The sequence below is a fragment of the Varanus komodoensis genome, unplaced genomic scaffold, assembly GCF_004798865.1.
Source record: "Varanus komodoensis strain SLA01 unplaced genomic scaffold, ASM479886v1 scaffold3, whole genome shotgun sequence".
NCBI classification, from domain to species: domain Eukaryota; kingdom Metazoa; phylum Chordata; class Lepidosauria; order Squamata; family Varanidae; genus Varanus; species Varanus komodoensis.
In genome coordinates, this window is record NW_025335761.1 from 849,044 (window position 1) to 868,388 (window position 19,345).

Genomic DNA, 19,345 nt, shown 5'->3' on the forward strand with positions numbered 1-19,345 from the left:
CTATGAAGCAGAAAAAGTGCAGTCTCTCTCTCAAAGTCCCTTTGTATTACAATTTTCGGTTTTCTGACCACCTCTACACCCTTTCAGATTAGTCTCAGAACATGCATGACTGGAAATGGAAGTTCACAGACAAACCTTCAGGCCATGCTTATAACCTTTTGTGTACAGAGGAAATATACACAGTTGAAAAACTTTTTTTAAACTTGGGGTTGGAGAAATCCATTAGTAAACAAAGAATAAAGAAACCAGAATTATGCATAATATAAGTAGTAGTCTTGTTTTACCTTCCCAACAAATGTTAAGCTTGTTTTTGTTTTTTCACCTAGCACATCTCTTTTCTTAATGCTGTCAAAAGTTAATTTGATGTGGACAAGACTGTTGAAAAAGAAAATTAAGCAGAAACAAATGCCACTTGAAGAAAAAGTGTGATTGTTTCATGTCTAAACACTCTTTCCCATCATACAACAGCATTTCAGTGACACATAGTTCTGTATTTTCACATCATCATCTCTCGTAGTCCCAACTAAAATGTCATTATCACATTTGCAATGATCTAAAGAGTATGTGGTTCATGACATTTTCCTCTATTTTATCCTTATGTGCAACCAACCCTGTGGGGAAGATTAAACTGAGAAAGAGTGACTTGCCCAAGATCACCCATTAAGCTTGATGGATGAACAGGGATTTGAACTCAGGTTTCCCTGGTCAAGTACAACACTCTATTCACTATAGCACATCAGCTCTAATTGCAACTTAAATGTATTTGAAGAGCTGCCCTCTTGTGAAAACCTCGACATGGGAAAACAAACTCCCACAAATGTTCAACTCAACAAGTTAAGCGAGACTGATCTATATGTGAACATTTCCAATTCCCAGTTAAATCTAACACTTAAATTATACTTCAAATAAAACAATTATACTTGCACCACACTTATTCCAGAAACTGAATGCAGTTATGCTTCATGATTCCCACCAGCCACCAGGGCCAGGTAATGACAGCCATTTATTATTATTACATAGCATTTGTATCTCACCTTTATTTCTTTTTTCAGGAACCTAAGGCACCTTACATAGAACTCATAAAAACAATGTTATCCTCATAACAGCTCTGTGAGGTAGGTTAGACTGGCTCAAAGGCACCCAGTGAGCTCCTTGGCCAAGAGGGGACTAGAACCTGGATCTCTCAGGTCCCAGATCCGACTCTAACCACTGCACCACAAGCTAGTTCTCTGCCCTTCCATAGCAATTGAGCACTACAGACCCCGTACAGGTGGTGCAAAGCAGGAGTGTGCAAGGAAGAAAAGGTGTATGCATTTTCCCTGGATGGCTCTCAAGCATATTTTGGCTGAGAACATGCCAATCTGCATCTAGGCCTAGAATTTTAAGTTGAACTGTACAGCCTTTCCTGAAGCAAAAAAGCATAAATACAAGCAAGTCTGTGTCAACTCAGAATACACCTTCCAAGATATTTCTGTCTAAAAATCTAATGATTGTGGACTAGGAAAAAAGAGATTAAATGTACTGGCATAGCCTCACATTATAAATTATGCCCAAAAAATAAGGAGTTGTGGGAGGGAGACTAGAATTTACATAAAGTATATCATGAAATATATCAAACCAGCAGAGATAGTGAATGGAAACCCAAATAAGCCTTTCTTAGTATCAGTGCCTAAACCAGGACTAGATCAGTTTTGGGGGATTTATTCCTCCTCTGCCCTTAGAATGATTGTGGTCTACTGATGTGTTTTTATACTATATAAAGCAAAAGCTCATAATGATATTTTAGCAGTTAAAAACAACAAAGAGTCTCATGTTACCTTAAAGACTAACAAATTTATTACAACGCAGGTGTTCATGTATTACAGCCCACTTCATCAGGCGCATGGAGTGATATCTTGAGTTTCATTACATGTGGTAGGAGATTTTGGGTTCTTGCTGATAATGTAAGAACCTTGATGGCTCAGATCAAGTTCATGTAGTTTGGCATTCTTTTCAAGAATCCCAACAACCAGCAGGCACTAGATGGCTCAGGACAAATGGTCCAGGGAAGTACTGGCAGATCACCATTTACCTTCTTCCCATTTCTAACCTGCCTTCAAGCCAAACCTCAGCAGAATATATCCAGGAAATGACTCCATCCCCTCTCTCTTGACAAGTCTCTCTGGCCACAAAAGGACATCATGCTTGGATGCTCCCTTTAAAAACACTCCAGTAACCAAAGTATGAAAAAGAAGCTAGGAATAGTACAGACGAGCTATACATGAGATTAAAGGGGTGGGCGTGGGGATAGAGTCCTTCTAGCATGAGTTAAAAACGTTGCAAACATAGGTGAACCGGCCTTCCCATCAAAAACGTTTACCTGCTGGTGCCAACGCTGAAAGGCAAAAGTGGCCTTGCTCTCTCCTCACCTCTGACAAGAAGGCGAAAACAGAACGCGAGAAAAAAAGACGCGGCCCCAGATCCGCGTCGGCCAGGGATGGAAAGATGCGACCGATCTGCCTCCGCGGCGGCGGCTGGCTTGAAGCACCCGGCGCCTCCCGAACTGCTGCTCGCACCATCTATCTTGCCGGCGCGGAGGCTTGCCTGGCTGGCTGACTGGCTAGCGAGCGGCTGCTGCTGCCGCCGCCGCCCCCTTCGGACGCCCCGCTCAGCTTCTTCTCCCACAGGCGCCGAGGCGCGGCTGTTGCCCTTTTCACGCGGGGAGCAGCAGCCGCCCCGGCTGAGGAGATGCTGTAGGCAGCCAGGAGCGGACTCTGCCCCGCCTCCTCTGCTCTCTCCTCCTCTTTCCGCCGCCTCCGCCGAGCGCATGCTTGGGAGCAGCCGGGGCCCCTTCCCGGTGGGCACTTTGGATTGCCTACCCCGATGCGGGCAAAAGCGCCGTGCAGTTTCGTCCCCGGGCATTCGGGCCTCGGGGGAACCTAACTGGTGAACTGAATAATAATAATAAAAAACACATTATTAGTGGCCTGCCTCGTCCCTTCGATTTGTATCTGGACAGGGAGAGGAACCGGAGGCGAGGTTTCCCTCCTGCAACTCTTGCTCGGCTTTACCAGTCAAACGATTTGCCCGCCTTGGCGCTCGCTCGCTGGCTGGCAGGCGAGCTGGCGGCTCCCTCGCCTTTTTCGCTCGAGCCAAGGCGGAAAACTTTGGCGTTCTTCCGCAAACGCCGGCGAAGAGAGCCTCTTCCCGCGTGCAAGCGCAGCGCCTTACCTGTCCCCCTGGGCGCGCGTCCCCGCAAAGATACAGCCGCCCCCGCCTCGTCTCGCTGCCTCTGCTGCTCCTGCGCCTCCAGGAGCCCAGGAGCCTCCATATCCCCCGGGTCGAGGAGGGACGCGGTCCTTCAAGCCCCGCTTTCAGGCGGGGCGGGGGGGGCGGGGAGGGTCTCTTCCAGGACTGAGGCTGGCTAGAGGCTGTTCCTCACTCTTCCCGGTTACCTTAGCAACCAACCAGCCAGCCAACCAGCCCAACCCTCTGGGCGCGCACGTGCCTGAACGGGAACCAATGGCGAGGGGGCGCTGCGCTCTCCGGCGATGGAAGAGGCACTTTCAAGTCGGAACCGGAGGCTCCCGCGCGGGCTGCCGAAGAGAGGCAGGTGACGAGGCTCCTTGATGTATTAGGTGGGTGTAAATCTCAGGATCGGAGAGATGGACCAAGAAGGATGAACACTTCCCTGGGAGTGAGTCCCACTGAAAGCACGGTGCATTGGTTCTCCTGGAAAGGAAAGTCGTCATTCTTTCAGGAATGGGGAGACCCGCGGGCTTCCCGATGTTGCTGGAACGCAGCTCCTGTCCGTCCCGGCCAACTCGGCCAATGTTGAAGGTACTGAGAGGACCAATCCATTCCAGCCATTTCTGAAAGGCCAGCTAGAAGTTTTCCCAGATCGCTCTGCATGGATGAGCGAAGGAAAGGAAAGGCAGGTCTGGATGCAGTTAACCAAGTCTAGCCCAAGAACGAGGAGGGTTGGTCGGGTTTGGGTTAGTTGGGTCCGTATCGCCGGAAAAAGTACGAACATTTTCCAGGCTTCGCGCGGAAATCGGAAATCAGCATCCGTGCAGTCAGGAGGGAAGAACGTGGTGCTGAGCCTTGCTTTTTACGCACTCGAGAGAAGCGAGGTTCCCCTCATTCGACTCTTTCTCGGCTTTTACGCACTATGCATGGCACAGATAACTTTTTAGAGCCACTGCAAAATGGGAAGAGGCAGGTGCTGGTTCCGATTTTGATTTTCTACCAAAGTAGAGTGGTGAATCCGGATCGAGGTTCATTGACAGCTACACGGGGCTACGGCGCCCCTCTGTGGGCCCAAAGTGGCAGAGCAATCGCATTTTTACCACCAAGGAAGTCGCCTCCTAACCGCGGTTGGTTGAGATACAGCTGCAGCAAGAGTGGCTCCTCTCCTGGAAGAGAGCCCAGCCAGTAATGAACAGCTCTAAGTTCCAGTAAAGGGTTTCTTCCTTGGCAGTGGATTTGCTAAGTTGCTAGACTTCTTTTCTAATGTTCTTTGTAATGTTTGGGTCAAACCCTAATATTTGAAAACCTGCCTGGCTGTAAAATAAATAGGCAAGCTACACTGCTGTGAGTGATGCAGCTGGTGAGAGTTTGTAGCATGCTTGGACAGGTACAAGAAGGCCAGGGCCTTAGTATTGCATAGGTCTATATTCTTGCCTACAGCTCCCGATTTCCTGATCCAAGGACCTAGAGTAGGTGGCAGGCAGACTTCAATCTTGCCAGGTCCACTTTTTTTGTTATTGGAACCCCAAAGTTCACCACCCAGAGCCTAGTACAGTGGTACCTTGGCTCGGGAACTTAATCCATTCCATGACTCTGGTCACAACCCGAATTGGGCACCAGCCAAGTCAAATTCCTCCAGAAGGTTCCATGTAAATAAGGGCAATCCATTCTGACCCCTACGAACATGGTCGCGAGCCAGTTTTGGTCACAAGCCAAGTAAAATTTCCCCATAAGGTTCAATGTAAATAAGGTTAATCTGTTCTGTAAATATTTTTTTATCACAAAAATTTGAAACAAAGTAACAAAGTACAGTCAAGTAGAATACACTAACCTAGGTGGGGGGAGGTTATTGTTTGGAGGGAGAGTCCAAACCATAATCGTGCGATAGTGATTGAGCTCGGAGCGGGGGGGAGTTGGCCGGGATCGTGATCATGCTCATGGGGGAGATGGGCACGATCATGCTCCTGCAGGGAAGATGGGTGTGATCGTGGTCGTCACCTGATACGGAGTTTGCGACCTGAGGCAATTTTTTTCTGAAATTTCTGTTCGCGACCCAATTTGGTCATGAACTGAGGCGTTAGTGAGCTGAGGTACCACTGTAAAAAGACTTACACTAAGAAACATAGAGAGGTATTGTTCAAGTAACTTTTCTGGCAAAGCAGAAGTTCTTGGGAAGGCAGGTACAAGAAGCATGAGAAATCAGTAGTGCCTGCTAGCTTCCATTTGTAATTGCAAATTCTTTCTTGATCTTCTTATGCATAAATCAGAGCCAAGATTCTGATAAAATGGGATGGATATGGAAAGAAAACATGCTTTCTAAACAAAAAAAGGTTATGAGACAATGCCAAAACAGAACAAAATAAACAAACGTTTTGAAAAAACAAAAATAGAGAGTAACTTCAAAGGTGTGATTTGCCCATCTGTATTCAAGAGACCTACATGTAGGAAGTAATCCTATTTTAAACTTCCTCAGAGGGGGAGCAGCCACACCTTATTGTTCCTTGGGCACTGGTGGGATCTGCCCCTTCATACCAAGTACTTTGAGATAAGAGGCCCAGCAGAGAAACAACTTTGGTTTATTTTACTCGCATAGAAAATGAGATGAAGTAATGTTCCACCCCCAGAAAGTAGGTCCACAGTGCAGATACCCATTCCCCAAAGATCCCACTGAGATGGAAAAGTGAAGGCTTCCAGGGTCCCCAGTCTAGAATAAAATCCTGCAAAAGTCTGCTGTGTCTATTACTGGCTTATTCCAGACTCCAAAAGCTGAGAAACATTTTGCATAGGGTGCCAATCAAGTGGCTAATTATACAGATCTGTTGCATTATATTAGCATGCCTAATTTCTAACAGGTGCATCACTTCCATTTCTACCCATTTTACCTGATTTTTTTCCTCATTGTTAGAGAATTTGTGATCCCATTATCCCCATTTCTCCTGGGATTGAGATGAGATGGGCTATTCTCTCCCTTCCATCACTGAACCTCTTTCTGATTGCAAAGGGTTAAGGTGACTCTCATACAATCTATTCTAATACCTATTAAAAAACCAGAAAATAATTTCACAGCAGCAGAAAGGCCACAGATGCTGAAAATTAGGATAATTCAAATAGGAGTGGACTAAATTTCATTGATATTTTTGGGGCCCCCTTGAAATGAGCTTTTCATCATTTCAGAGACAGAGGAAAACAGAGAATTGTGTAGTGGCTAGGCTACAGTATTGGACTAGGACTGGAGAAACTCCTCTAGCCAAAGATCAGCTTGCTAGGTGACTGAGCCAATCACTAACTCTCAAGTTAGCCTACTTCATAGGCAGGGCTAGCAGAGTAGCATTAGGCAGAGTAAAGCAGCCACCTCAAGTGAATAAAAGGCTTCAAATATTGGTGACATGTTGAAGGAAAGGGTTGCATGTATCATTCAACCTGCTATGCGCCCTCTTAAGGGAGTCTGCTGCGCTCTGGTGCAGTGTCCCTGACCCACTGCCAGTGTTGAAGGAGGATTCAATTGCTAGAAAGTCCAGTAGGCTTTTGTACAAAGAATGGGGGTGGCACCATCTTGTCCTGCATCTCAGCCAGCGGAATGTCTTGTGCCAGTCCAGTCTGTACAATAGTTGTTCTCTATAACCTCACTAGTCAACACATGCCTGCATGTCTTAGTGGAAAACAAGCAAATGTGTCAAATCTGATACTGCAGGAATATGACATTGTGCTGGTTCTTCCTTGGATTGTTTTGAGCACTTAACATGGATTTACTGTGTTACAGAAATAATCCACTGCCATATTGTAGATACCCGATCTACAACTGAAACAGTAAACACCATTTTCAGATTACTGTTGTTCCTCTCAAGGTTGTCCTGGAGTCAAACATGTACTATCTGCTCAGTTGCAGTGTTAATATTCAGCCACCTGGGAATGCTCGCATTGTTCAGATACTACAAACCTTTCCACTTCAGCTCCACAGTTGCTATAAAATATTCTGTATTGTGAATGTCACCATCTAAAGCAAGAACATTCCACATATACAGACTACCAAATGAAGCCAAATACCTGTAGAATAATGAACTGCAAATTAAAACCAATTGCTGAAGCCATGACAAATGTTTCAAAACAATATCTTTCAAATGGCTGGTCTTGGGAAGAACCTGTTTACATATCATGTGAATCATGGAGGTGTCTTTTGTTCCCTAGTGTAAACAGGCATGGCCCTGATGCAGATTTGGACCTGTTGTGAGCTGGGCATTCCCTCCCAAGCAAGACAGTCACTCCATCACTTTTTGTAAGAGTTTATTTCTACACAGAAAATCTAAGCATACACAAGTCTCTGAGCATACACAAGAGACCGCTCTCTGCCCTCCTTTACTCAAAGCATTGCTTATTAACCTTCAGGGCTGGTCTCTGGGAGGAGGCACACCGTGGAAGCGCGCACGCCTCCGTTCTGCACTCTGAGCCCCTAATTGGTCCAGCCTACAGCTGTGACAATGGGCCCTCAGGTCCACGTTCCCAGGGGGCTCATGTTCCCCATCCCGGAACTCTTCCCTCTCCCATCCTTCATCTGCCTCATTCCCACAGGAGGAAGGGAGGCTGGGCCCCATGGCTGTCCTTGAGCTACTTTCATCCAGAGTGGGAGACTGGCATGGCAGGGGGGAATGTGTCGTGTAGGCCTCTCTGTTACAACAGCAATTCTGTTATCAGCATGTGAGCTCTGAGCCTGTCCTGGTTCAGCCAGCTCCCCATCATCCTCAGAGTCTGAGCTGTCAGTCCCCCAAAAACAAGCCATTTCTCATGAGTGCCTGGGAATCTTGCCATAGCGCATGCGCATGACAGGACCAACACGATCCAGGGAAGAGCACTAAACCGTCCAAGCCCTTCTGCCCCAAATCTCCATTTCTTCAACCAGTGTTAATCTGGGGAGAGAGGGTGATAAGGGTGGGGAAAGTTTAAGCCCCTCTCCCACAGCATGATAGTGTCACTCCAAATTTTCGCTGGAGTACAAAAGACAAATTATAGCTGCACACTGCACAATAATGTAATATGTTGTTTGTCTCTGAGATGCTTTCCAGGAGACTTTCAGTGGATCAATAATAGACACAAATTGCCTCCCAGACAGCCTCTTCACTAAGACCAACCTTCTCCTGCAGTGCACAACTGCAGCAAAATAACAACAGGGTATATACTCAATCTGGACTCAGTAGTCCAGCAGCCCATTCAAAATTAATGCAAGCCTGAAAATGCACCTCAGAATCTCTTGAAATGCATCTTAATTCTGTGTGAACATGAAACAAAAATGCTCAGCAGGCAAATCAATATACCATAAAAGGTCTCCAAGGGTGAGATGTTTACAGGCAAAAGTGAAACAGCCTCCCAGACACCTCTCTAGAAGAAAATTCCTTCTTGAACTCAAAGTTTTTGATATCCTATGTACAGAAGCACATTCTATCCATTCATCTGTCTCTTATCCTCAACAATGTTTGCAGATTCACACATTGGCTAATATTTCTCTTTGTCAGAAATACAAAAATAATAATTGAAGATGAGGGTTCAGTCTTACTGCTCACAAAACAACATTTGACTTTACATAGACTTCAGAGATTGTTACAGAGTTTGCTTGGCAAAAGTAAATCATGAAAGGTGCAGCATTTTCTACTCAAACCCATGGTGCTTACTCCCACCTAGGAGCACAGTCCTATGATGTTTAGACATAAAATATTCCTACAACCCCCAGCCAATCCCCTTGTGTACTATGGGATCACAGTCTTAAGTAAATACATATTTTGTTAATTTCTCAAAACCTGTCAAATTCTTTAAAGTATGCTTTTCAACAAAGCATTCTCAAACTTGTTTGGAATCATGCCTAATCTGGAATCATGTCTAGTTTTCAACATTTCTCTGTACAATTTTATCAAACATATGATAGCCATGAGTTCCCTTTTATAATGGCTAATAAAACACGACTGTCTTCTGACATTATGGTGGAATGTGTTTTTCCAGCCCTGGCTTCATAGCTTTGGTTTTGTTGACAGAGAAAATGTGAACTGTAGCACTGTTAAGACATGAGTAAGTTCCTTACATGTAACAGAGATGGGAAAGGATACCAGATCTGCGGCTACCTTTTTGAATAACAGCAGCACATGAAGTGTTACATCTGATATGGCCCTGAAATCACTTTATCACCTATTTTTCAAATAATCCATGGTTAAAAAATTAAACCATTTCCCATAATTTTCAAGAATGATACAGTTTGATGCTATTAGACTCTATTATGGGCAGAACACTTTATTGAACAAAATTGGAGTTAATGGTAACCCTAGAAGATTTAATCAATTCTTTAAGGACTCCCAATTATCCAGAATTGAAGTAATTATTGGGTTAGATTTAATTTATGAAGTATAATTTTCTTCTTGTCTAACCAAATAAGAGCTTATAATGGTATTGGAAAACCAACTTCCTCAACTAAAATAGTAGAGGAATATCAGCTTGTTCAGATTGCATGAGCAAAGATAATGCAACCAGTTGTGAAGTCTGATAATATGCAAAATGTTTGGGAAAGTAACACCACCAGTCCCCCAGTTGGATTGAATGAAATTTTTCTCTCATTACATCTTTGACTCATAGTTCTTCCAGCTTATAAACTAACATATAGAAATAACATTTTAAAATAAAATAAAAGTGCATTATAATGAGGTTGCTATTTTTCTCATACTTGACATATGTAATCTTTCTTAGACTTCTAGATCATAAAAGACTATGATTATTTTGCCTCGGAAGATAAAATATCATCTTAATATACCAAGTTACAAATGTCTGAGTTATGAACAACCATTACTTATGAACAAACTGCCATAAAGCCTATTATTTTGAAAAATTCAAGTTAAAACCCTACTGCAGAAAAGAGAGGAAGTGGAAGGAGAGAGAAGACCTCCAAAACATCACCAGAGAGAGAGAGGGGGGGAGAGAGGGAGAGGGAGGGAGGGAGGAAGCAAAAAGGCAGAGAGGCAAGCCTCTAACACAGGGGTCCTCAAACTTTTTCAACAGGGGGCCAGTTGAAAGGCGGTGGCAGTGCACGTGCGCTGGCGAGGTGGTGATGGGCGCACACACAGCGAAGTAGTGGCAAGCGCATGTGGCAAGGCGGAAGCTCACTTGCTCAGAGATCTCCAAGCGAGTCCAAAACGGTCTCCGAGCAAGCAAGACACCGCCTCACCGTGCACACAGCAAGATGGCAGCAAGCACGGGCGTGGGGAGTCCAAAACCTCTGAGGCGGGCCAGATAAATAGGCATGGCAGGCCGCATCTGGCCCACGGGCCGTAGTTTGAGGACCCATGCTCTAACACATGCCTTCTTGCCCTACCCATCCAGAGAGAAACATCTCTCTGGCATTTCCTTGCTGCAGTGAGGAGACCCTCGTGAGTTTGGGGGGAAGGCTAGAGATATTTGCAGCTTTTGCACTCTCACCAGAGTCCTGCACCCCTAACCCCCATGAATGTGGAAAATATACATGATCCAACCCACATACAAATTCAAGTAAAAGATGAATTTTATCATTTCTCAGGAATGGAATTCATTCATAATCTGTCGGCTGCCTGTATTCCAATTAAAAAAGAGTCACAAGATTATTAATTTGTGTAATGTCACTTTAGTGTAGTTGCATAAAAATGCTATACTCCCCATTGGCAATATGGGGCTAATTATATCACCAATACACAGTTGTTGCAAAAAGAACTACAAGAGTGATCCTATGGCCTGTGAAAGTATCCCGGGAAACATAGAATGGTTTGGAGGCCCCCTTCTGATGCCAAGACATTCCTATGGCCTTTGGTGTGGGGACAGGGGACGACTCTGAGATCTGATTCCTCCGCCCTGGCCTCATCCAGCCACTGCAGAAAGAACTGTGGGGATTGCTTCCCAAAGTTGCAAATAAGGCTGTGGAGGGAAGGAGAAGGTGCATTGCAAAGGGAAGGAAGAGCAAAAAAAGATGCTGGGATAGAAGAAGTCTCATGGCATCCCCAGCTCAGCCCCCACCAGTACAGTTCCTCAAGAGGGTCTCAAAAAACTACCTAGAGGGAATTATATAAAATGGAAGACAGAGAGGTGAAAATTGCCTCTGTTCTCTCATCCTGCTAGCAACAGCCCAGTAGGGCACTGGATACTGGAGATCAGATGCTTTCTTCTAAGGGAGGCATTCCATAAGACTGTGCTCTAAGATGGCACAAGTGAAGTTCAGACATATAAGAAATACTACTTTTTCATTTTCCATGTCCCCCAAACTGAGCAATTCAGTGAAATTCATGCAAATACTATTGTTTTTACTCAAACAGAATCTGGCTTTTTATGTAAAGTCTGATTTGTGGAGATAAAATTAGCATATAAATCACAATCTAATTAATGAGTTTTAACACCAACTGTATGGCTAGCATTTAGGGTGTGCGTGTTTAATATGAGAGCAAGTAAATGCCATAATTAGAAAACAAGCCTGTTTAAGAACTCAAAGCAATTCATCATCCCAAGAATTTTAATCATCTCACTTTGGACATTTTCTGCTTTGATCCTCAGACTTTGCAAGCCAGCATTTCCTGCGGGGTTTACAAAGTCTTTTCAGGTCAATCTGAGCATTCTTTTCCCTTCTTCTCTAGATGTGTTGCAGAGTCTAGGGAAAATGTTCTATTGCTAAGCCATGGAAGCTGAAATGTCTGAATGTTATAAACTAAAATAGTATGACAGGGATACAGACATATATGCTGAATTGCATTAGCCAGATTCAGACCATTTTGGGAGAAAGTTTCCATAATGCCCACTAAAATTGTATTAGCTCAAAAGGTTATGGTTTCCAGGCTCAGCTAGTATGAGATTGATGTATATTTGAAAGCACTGTTAATACACTTTCAGTATTTCTTGGCCTTTTGCATAAGGGTCGGACTACAGGTTACATTGCTGAGCAAAAACCAGCCAGATGCTTGAACATTCTGAAGATGCTGTCCAGACCACTGATGAATGAGTAATGCTTGGGAAGAATTGGCTAGGAAATGGACCACCTCTGAAATGAGAAATGCAGTTTTCTAAAGTTGTACAAAGGAAATGGATCAGCTCCTGAGGATGGATTTCAGTTTGTGTACCCAAGCTGATACATTCCTGGTACAATCCAAAGGCAAGCACTCCATTAAATAAAATGCCTTGGAAGGAGAAGACAAAGTTTCTCTCGGTAAGTACACCCTACTCCTACATTATCGTGGCAGGCACAGCTTTGGGGCACCATCTTATGCCTATTCATGCGTCAGGAAATTAAAAATTAGGTGCTACCAATGGGATGTGTATACCACCCTTGTCTTAATTCACCATATCAATGGGAAAGGTCTCAAAAGACCTGTTTTGTTTTGTTTTGTTTTGTTTTGTTTTGTTTAAAGGCCGCCCATTAGCATCATGCTCTCTGGGTAGCCATTACAATAAAATTACCAGTAAGTAACATAAATAAAATAATACAATTAAAAAATAGAAAAATTAAAATAATATATAATCAAGAACAATAACACTTAAGTTAGTAAATTAAAACTGGTGCCTATTGAAGTAAAAATGATCTAAGTCATGCCATAAGTGACAAGAAAAGCTTTTGTCAGGTGCCTAAAACTCAGCAGAGTAGACGCCTGAGGAATCTCTGAATCACAGAAAAAGCCACCCCCCTTGCAACTTCCCCCTTAACCTCCTTATGGGGAGGAATTTGTTGGAGGGCCTTATCCCAAACTTCCTGATGACCTCTCCCAGTGGTTTTGTGTAAATGTTAAAAAGCATGGGAGATAAAATTGTACTCATGGTATAAATGCCATGGCAGAGTGATAATCCCCCAGTACCACCATCTGGAGATGGTCCAACAGGTAGGAGTGGAGCCAATGCAATTGCAGTGCCTCCAACTCTCAGCCTGGCTAGCCACTCCAAAAGGATATCATGGTCAATGGTACTGAAAGCCATTGAGCGGTCCAGGAGAATCAACAGGGTCACACTTCCCTTCTCTCACCCAGCAAAGATAATCCCAAAGGGCAACAAGGCAGTCTCAGTCCTAAAGCAAGGCCTGAAATCTGATTGAAATGGATCAAGGGAATCCATTTCCTCCGAAAGAGTTTTGAGTTGCCCAGCTGCCACCTGCTCAATCACCTTACGCAGGAAGAGAACATTGGCTTTTGGTCTATAGTTATTCACATCACCCAGGTCCAAATTTGATTTCTTTCGCAGCAGTATAACCACAGCCATTTTCAGTGTGGCTGGCACCAGTCTGTCTTGCATTTACAGCTTCCAGAACCCAGGTGTGGATCCCTTCCCTAGATCTTCTAATAAGCCAAGATGGGCAAGGATCAAACAAGCAAGTGGTAGGACTAGGCTGTTCCGAGGACATGATGCAGGTGCTTCTTAGCCAGCTTAATCTCCACAGAATAGGCTCAATGATGAGCTCTAAGCCATGTTCAGTCAGATTCATTCCAAATTTTCTACCCCCTGAGCTTTAGTTGCCTCCCAGCTTGCTTTATTGCCTTCAGCTTCACTGTATGCCAAGGAGCTGGGCAGGCCTTGCAAGGAGGAAGAGGATGCTTTGGAGCAATTGCGTTGATCTCCCAGGGCATCTCTGAATTCCACAAGGTGAACTGGACTTCGACAAGAGCCAACCATGTCAGCCAGATACTCCCCTAGAACTTTCAGAAATCTATCTGGAGCCATTGCTCTCCAGGGGTTTTGGGACATTTCAAACAAGCCCTGAAGCTTTTATTGAAATGAGTACTAAATGGAATAACTTGAGTTTTCAGATGGCCTGTTTATAAGGCCACATTTTGTTATCAATTGTTTCAGTGTTATATGTGTGAAGTACTGCAAGCCTCAATCAAGGATTATACCTGGTCTATTGTATTCTAAGATACTAGATTCATTCCAATGTGAACTGGGTCAGAACTCTTTTTGTAGTCAAAGGGTGGTTCTAAGTTAATCAGTTGGTACCAAATATCTAGTTGGCAATGAATGACTTTTCCAACTGTATTGTACCCGACAAAATATTCAGTAGAGGAATATACACACACATACGTATCAGTATGCAAAAGATGCATATTTTAGTATGCAAAAGTTAAGTGCTTGTTGTTCTTAGCATTATTATGTGTCTCAGAAGTAAGGCAAGTTGCCTGTATCTGGGCTCACGGAAGTACAGAAGTCAAACAGGTATAAGTCAAGCCCATCTTTCTTTTTTCCTTTAGCATTAGCAGCATGACTGTTCTCCTTTGAAGTTCCATTTGTCACAGATACACTTGCCTCTCCATACACATTTGTACTTCTCTGTGAAATTCAGAACCAAGACAGAAGTGCGCCTGTATCTCTGATGCACCCTGCGCACAGCAGCCATGTAATGAGGTCTCCCTTGATGTGCAGTTTTTGCTCAAATAGCAGAGTCCAAATGTGTGTAAAGTGTGTGTAATTCCTTTGCTGCAAGGCTCCTGCAGTTCCCCCTTGCCAAATGAAACTCTACAAAATTATACTTTAGTAATTATTCATAGCTGAAGCTCAGGACAAATGGCTTAGACTGTCTGCTCCAGGATGTTAGCAGCAGGTGTTCACAACTGGAGCACCAGGACCTCCCAATCTGCTCTGAAGGTATTTATTTATTTCTGTTTTTGCATTTATATCCGGATGTTTCCCCCTTGAGAGAAACCCATGTGGTCCACATCCCCTTCCTCTGCTCTATTTTATCCTCATAACAACTCTGCTATGACAGGTTGGCTGAGAGCCACTGACCAGCCAAAGTCATCCAGTGAGCTGGGTCAGGGTGTAGGGGTGGGGTAGGGAGGACTGCAAAGGCTCCAGAGGGTCCTCAGTGGTGCTTCCTGGAACCAGAAAGTCTCTCACTTGGAGAACAGTTAAGATCATGCTATGAGGCCCTCAGGAACATGGACACAGGCACGGCCTTCTTGGAATGCTGCTGCACAGGATGGTAGTTTATCTTCCCCTTCGGTGTCACTTTACAAGTCAACTCCATTTGGTCTTGCATTAGTCCCATCTCCTTGCTGTTTTCTGTTGGGTTGCTTTCTGTTTTTGTGTGCTGTGTATTGATTTGTTTTAATGGCTCTGGTGTTTCAGTTTTAAAAATAAAATGGTTTGCTTGCACATCTTTTGAGGAAGGCTAATTTAAAATCAGTGGGTGACTTCTGCAAATGAAATGAAGTTTTGGGTGCAACACTAAAAACATTGATCTAGGAATAAGTCAAGCTGAATTCCATGGGACTTGCTGCCCAGTAGACATGGACAGGATTGCAGTGTTAAAATATTAGACTAACCAGGCCCAAAGGATGTGCACCTATACAGAAGAGAGTGGGCACATGCAAGCACACAGAAAGACAATCAGTATCCATCTATATGAAGCAAACTGTAAGACAGGAAAATAGCAGTTTTCAATCCTAAGACAAAAGTCTGTGGTATCAACATTAATGGTTAGCTTGCAGTACCAATAAGATCTGATCCGATGTACAGCTGTCCTGAGGATATTGTTACTGACTGATGTGCAACGTGTATATATCAGTATTAGTGCCATAACAAGAAGTTCTCAGGCCAAACAGGCTTCAGGCTGTGGGCCATGTAGGGACAGCTGAGTTCAGTTCCTGTTGCACCCCCACAAACCCGTGGATGCCTTGCACCCTTCCTGCCCACATACAGGACTGTTGTTGAAAGTCTATCCTGCAGCACAGGTAATGGACCACCCCCACCCGTTAGGCCAGAAGTTCTTTTTCTCATTAGAAATATAGAACAAGATCAGGATGCAACAGGAATATTTGCTGTCCAGACAGTATTAGGTTAAAAGCTTGTGCATGCTCTATACTTCTGGCTGAATAGCTTTCCTTCCTTTCTAAGTGTGGGGTGTGCTTGGGTGAATGTAAACCAGGGCTTGCTCTCTTTGGCTGTGCATGCGAAACCCCTGCAAATGATCCCAAACCTTTTGAGGCAACCTGGAGGGCAAGCATCTCCTTTTGAGGTGCATTGCTCCCCAAGATTACCTGGCATAGCACATGTACTTCAGCACTGAGGTGCTGATTTCAGCAGCAGATGGAGTAGCTAAGAAGAAATTGATCTTTATTCCAAGCACCTTAAGGAAAATAATATCGAACTAAAGGCAACTCAAGCATCTTTCTATTGAGAGCAATGAGACAGCACCAAATGGTCAAGAAGATCCTGGAGTTCTTGGTCGGGACACCATGTATTACCTCTCAGCCCAAGAAAGCCAGTGAGGAAATAATTTTTCTGAATATAGTAACTTGCACATGCAGCTGGACTAAGCAGGAAATAATATCTCTCTTTGCTGTTCATCAGCTGATTCAAATGATACTTAAAGTTCAAAAGTGCAATTCTTTAAATAGCCTAAATTGGCAAGCTATCACATTAAATTACTTTTTAATATATGAAGAAATTAAGATATTGGATTTAATGAGATGTCTTTTTGAATATGCAACTATATTGGTAGTCTTTTGTGGCCATACTACCATTGAGCTGATGCATTGATCATCAGCGAATATGTTCTGCTTTAGGACTTCTAGGAATCACAATATATTTTGCTGCTAGGATTTTTGGCCTTCGTGGCTTTGTTTTTACTGATGTTTTCTGACATTTCAGGTTATTCCCAGCAGTGGTTCATGTCTCAGAAATGGAGGTTTTGAGGCTCTTCTAGCCCAAGGAGTAAATGGTATACAGGCAAGAAGTGTGGCCAAGGTGGCAACCTAGCCCAAGGTCCAAGGCTCTCTGAAGCCAGAATCTCCAATACACTGCAGCTCTTTCTTGGTTAATCCATTTTCCCATTCTGACTGAAGTTCAAACTACTGAAACTGAGAAGGATGGTCTGGAAGCAAGTTGATGCACCTGCAGTTAATCATTTCTTGAAGACATTAAAAAACTTTTAGTTACTCAGTAGTAAATATTCTTCAGCTGACATATGGTAAGACCATCTTTGTTAAGCCTTTTAACACTTAAGCCTTTTAAGTGATTTATCATAAAGGAAGACTTGTGTTCCTGGTAATGGAAAAGCAGCTAAAGATGGGGGTATTGTGTGGTACCTACACAAGAGATCTAAGGATGTCCCATCTCTCTCTCCACTCCTGTCTTGCTCTATTCCACACCTTTAAAAAGAGCTTTTTGGTGTAGAGTATTGGTGTGTCCATGGATATTACCGAACTAAGAAGGACTCAAGGTGCAGGACTTCAGGTCAAGGGGCCAAATCTGGCCCACTTAGGGTCCCAGTCCAAACGTATAGGGTTCCCCAGGTGGCCATGCTATTTGCTTCAACCACCAATAGTTCATAGAAACATAGCAAGTCAGAAGGGGTCTCCCAGACCATCTAGTCTGATCGCCAGCTCCGCTCACGACATGTCCACCACGTGGATGTCCAGCCTATCCTTGAACACCCTCACCGATGGGGCCTCAACAACCTCCCATGGAAGCGCATTCCACACCCTCGGGGTCCTGACTGTCAGGAAGTGCTTCCTGGCATCCAAATGGAACCTTGGCTCCCTGAGCTTTGCTCTGCTGGAGCGCGTCCTGCCTTCCTCTGCAGGGGAGAACAGGTCTCTACCCATCTCCGTGTGACATCCCCTCAGTTCAATGGTCTCCAGGCTTTAGTACAGTTTTCCTCCATTCTAAGAGGATGAAAGCTGTGCCTTTCCTAAAGTGTAGCTACTGGCAAGAAGAACCTTAAACTAATCCACCACTGGAATGGGCCCATGAGAGATTGAAATTTGGCCTTTAGGGTGAAAGGAGATAAACACCTGTGCTCAGGTCATATGTGCTGTTGCATCAGTTCACCCAGGCATTTGATCAACTATGTACCACTGAAATCAAAGCCAATGTTTTCCAAACTATGGGAAGATTATTAAGCATGCTTTCTCTTACTCCTAAATAATGGGTTTTCCCAGTAATTTTCATAAAATCATTTCACAAATGGCTGGAAAACTGAAATATCAAAGCCTTGAAGTTAACATCAGAATATTTTGACTAGGCTTACAACAGTGAGATGGAAAAATATGTATTCTCAAAGCTCAGTCCTTCATGATCTAACTAATGTCGCATTCACCTAACAGCTTCCATCAATTCTTGCTGTTCACAAATTAACCTCTTTGACCTTTTGTCTTCCCAGTGCATTATAGAAACTGTAAAGCAACATCCCACAAATTTTCTGTCTCCAAAGCACATGGAAGCACTGTTTATTTATGTTATTCAATTGATTAACTTCTATGTTGCCCATTAGTCAAGACAACTCTCTGGGTGGTTTTATATAATCAGTCCATATATAGTCCATTGAATTTTTATCCAGGTGAATGAGTTACATTGCAGAATGTTTCTAATTTGTGTTAAACTAAGTCCAGTCTATAATTACAGGAATTCTGTCATGATTTATGCTGGATCTCTTTTTCTCAACAGCAGGATTATCTTGTGTTGGTATGTCCTGACTTCCACCATTTGCTAACTTCCTTGAAATTCCTGCATGAGATCTTAAGTGTTAGTGAGCCTGTGGGGCTTAAACCTAAAAAAGAGTAAAATATAGTTTTACATACAGTTAAAATACACTTCTCAGGACAGGGAAGTAAAATAAAAACGAAACCTTAATAAAACTGAAAATTCAAATTTTGATCTTTTGTACTGGACACTGTGTCTATTCCTAAAGATATTTTTAATTGCTCTGTGAAATCAGCAAATGCAGAAAGTCAGATAATCATGTATATCTGCAGTTAAGGAGATATTCTAGCTCAAGAATTACAAATTCAGGGTTAAATTCAATGTGCTCAGCCAACAAGGCTTTGCTGTGCTCTCTTCCCCACAGAAGCCCTTGTGCATCACTCCAGTATGCTCTGGAGCGCATGTGCTATGGAAGGGGGAAATCCACTAGCAATCCTCTGTACATAAGTCTGCATTTTAAAATCTTAATTTTGGGTTCTTTCTGCTCTCGGTGGCATTTATTGTAAGACAGTGAGAAAAACAGAGAATGGTCTGAGTCAATATTTGTCTAGAAATCACAAATTCATTGTGGCATGGTCTGTTCCTGAAAGAGGTCTATTGAATAAAATTGAAATATTTTATTTCTTTATTTAAAGTGTATTTATTTGTTTATTTATTTAAAACCTTTATA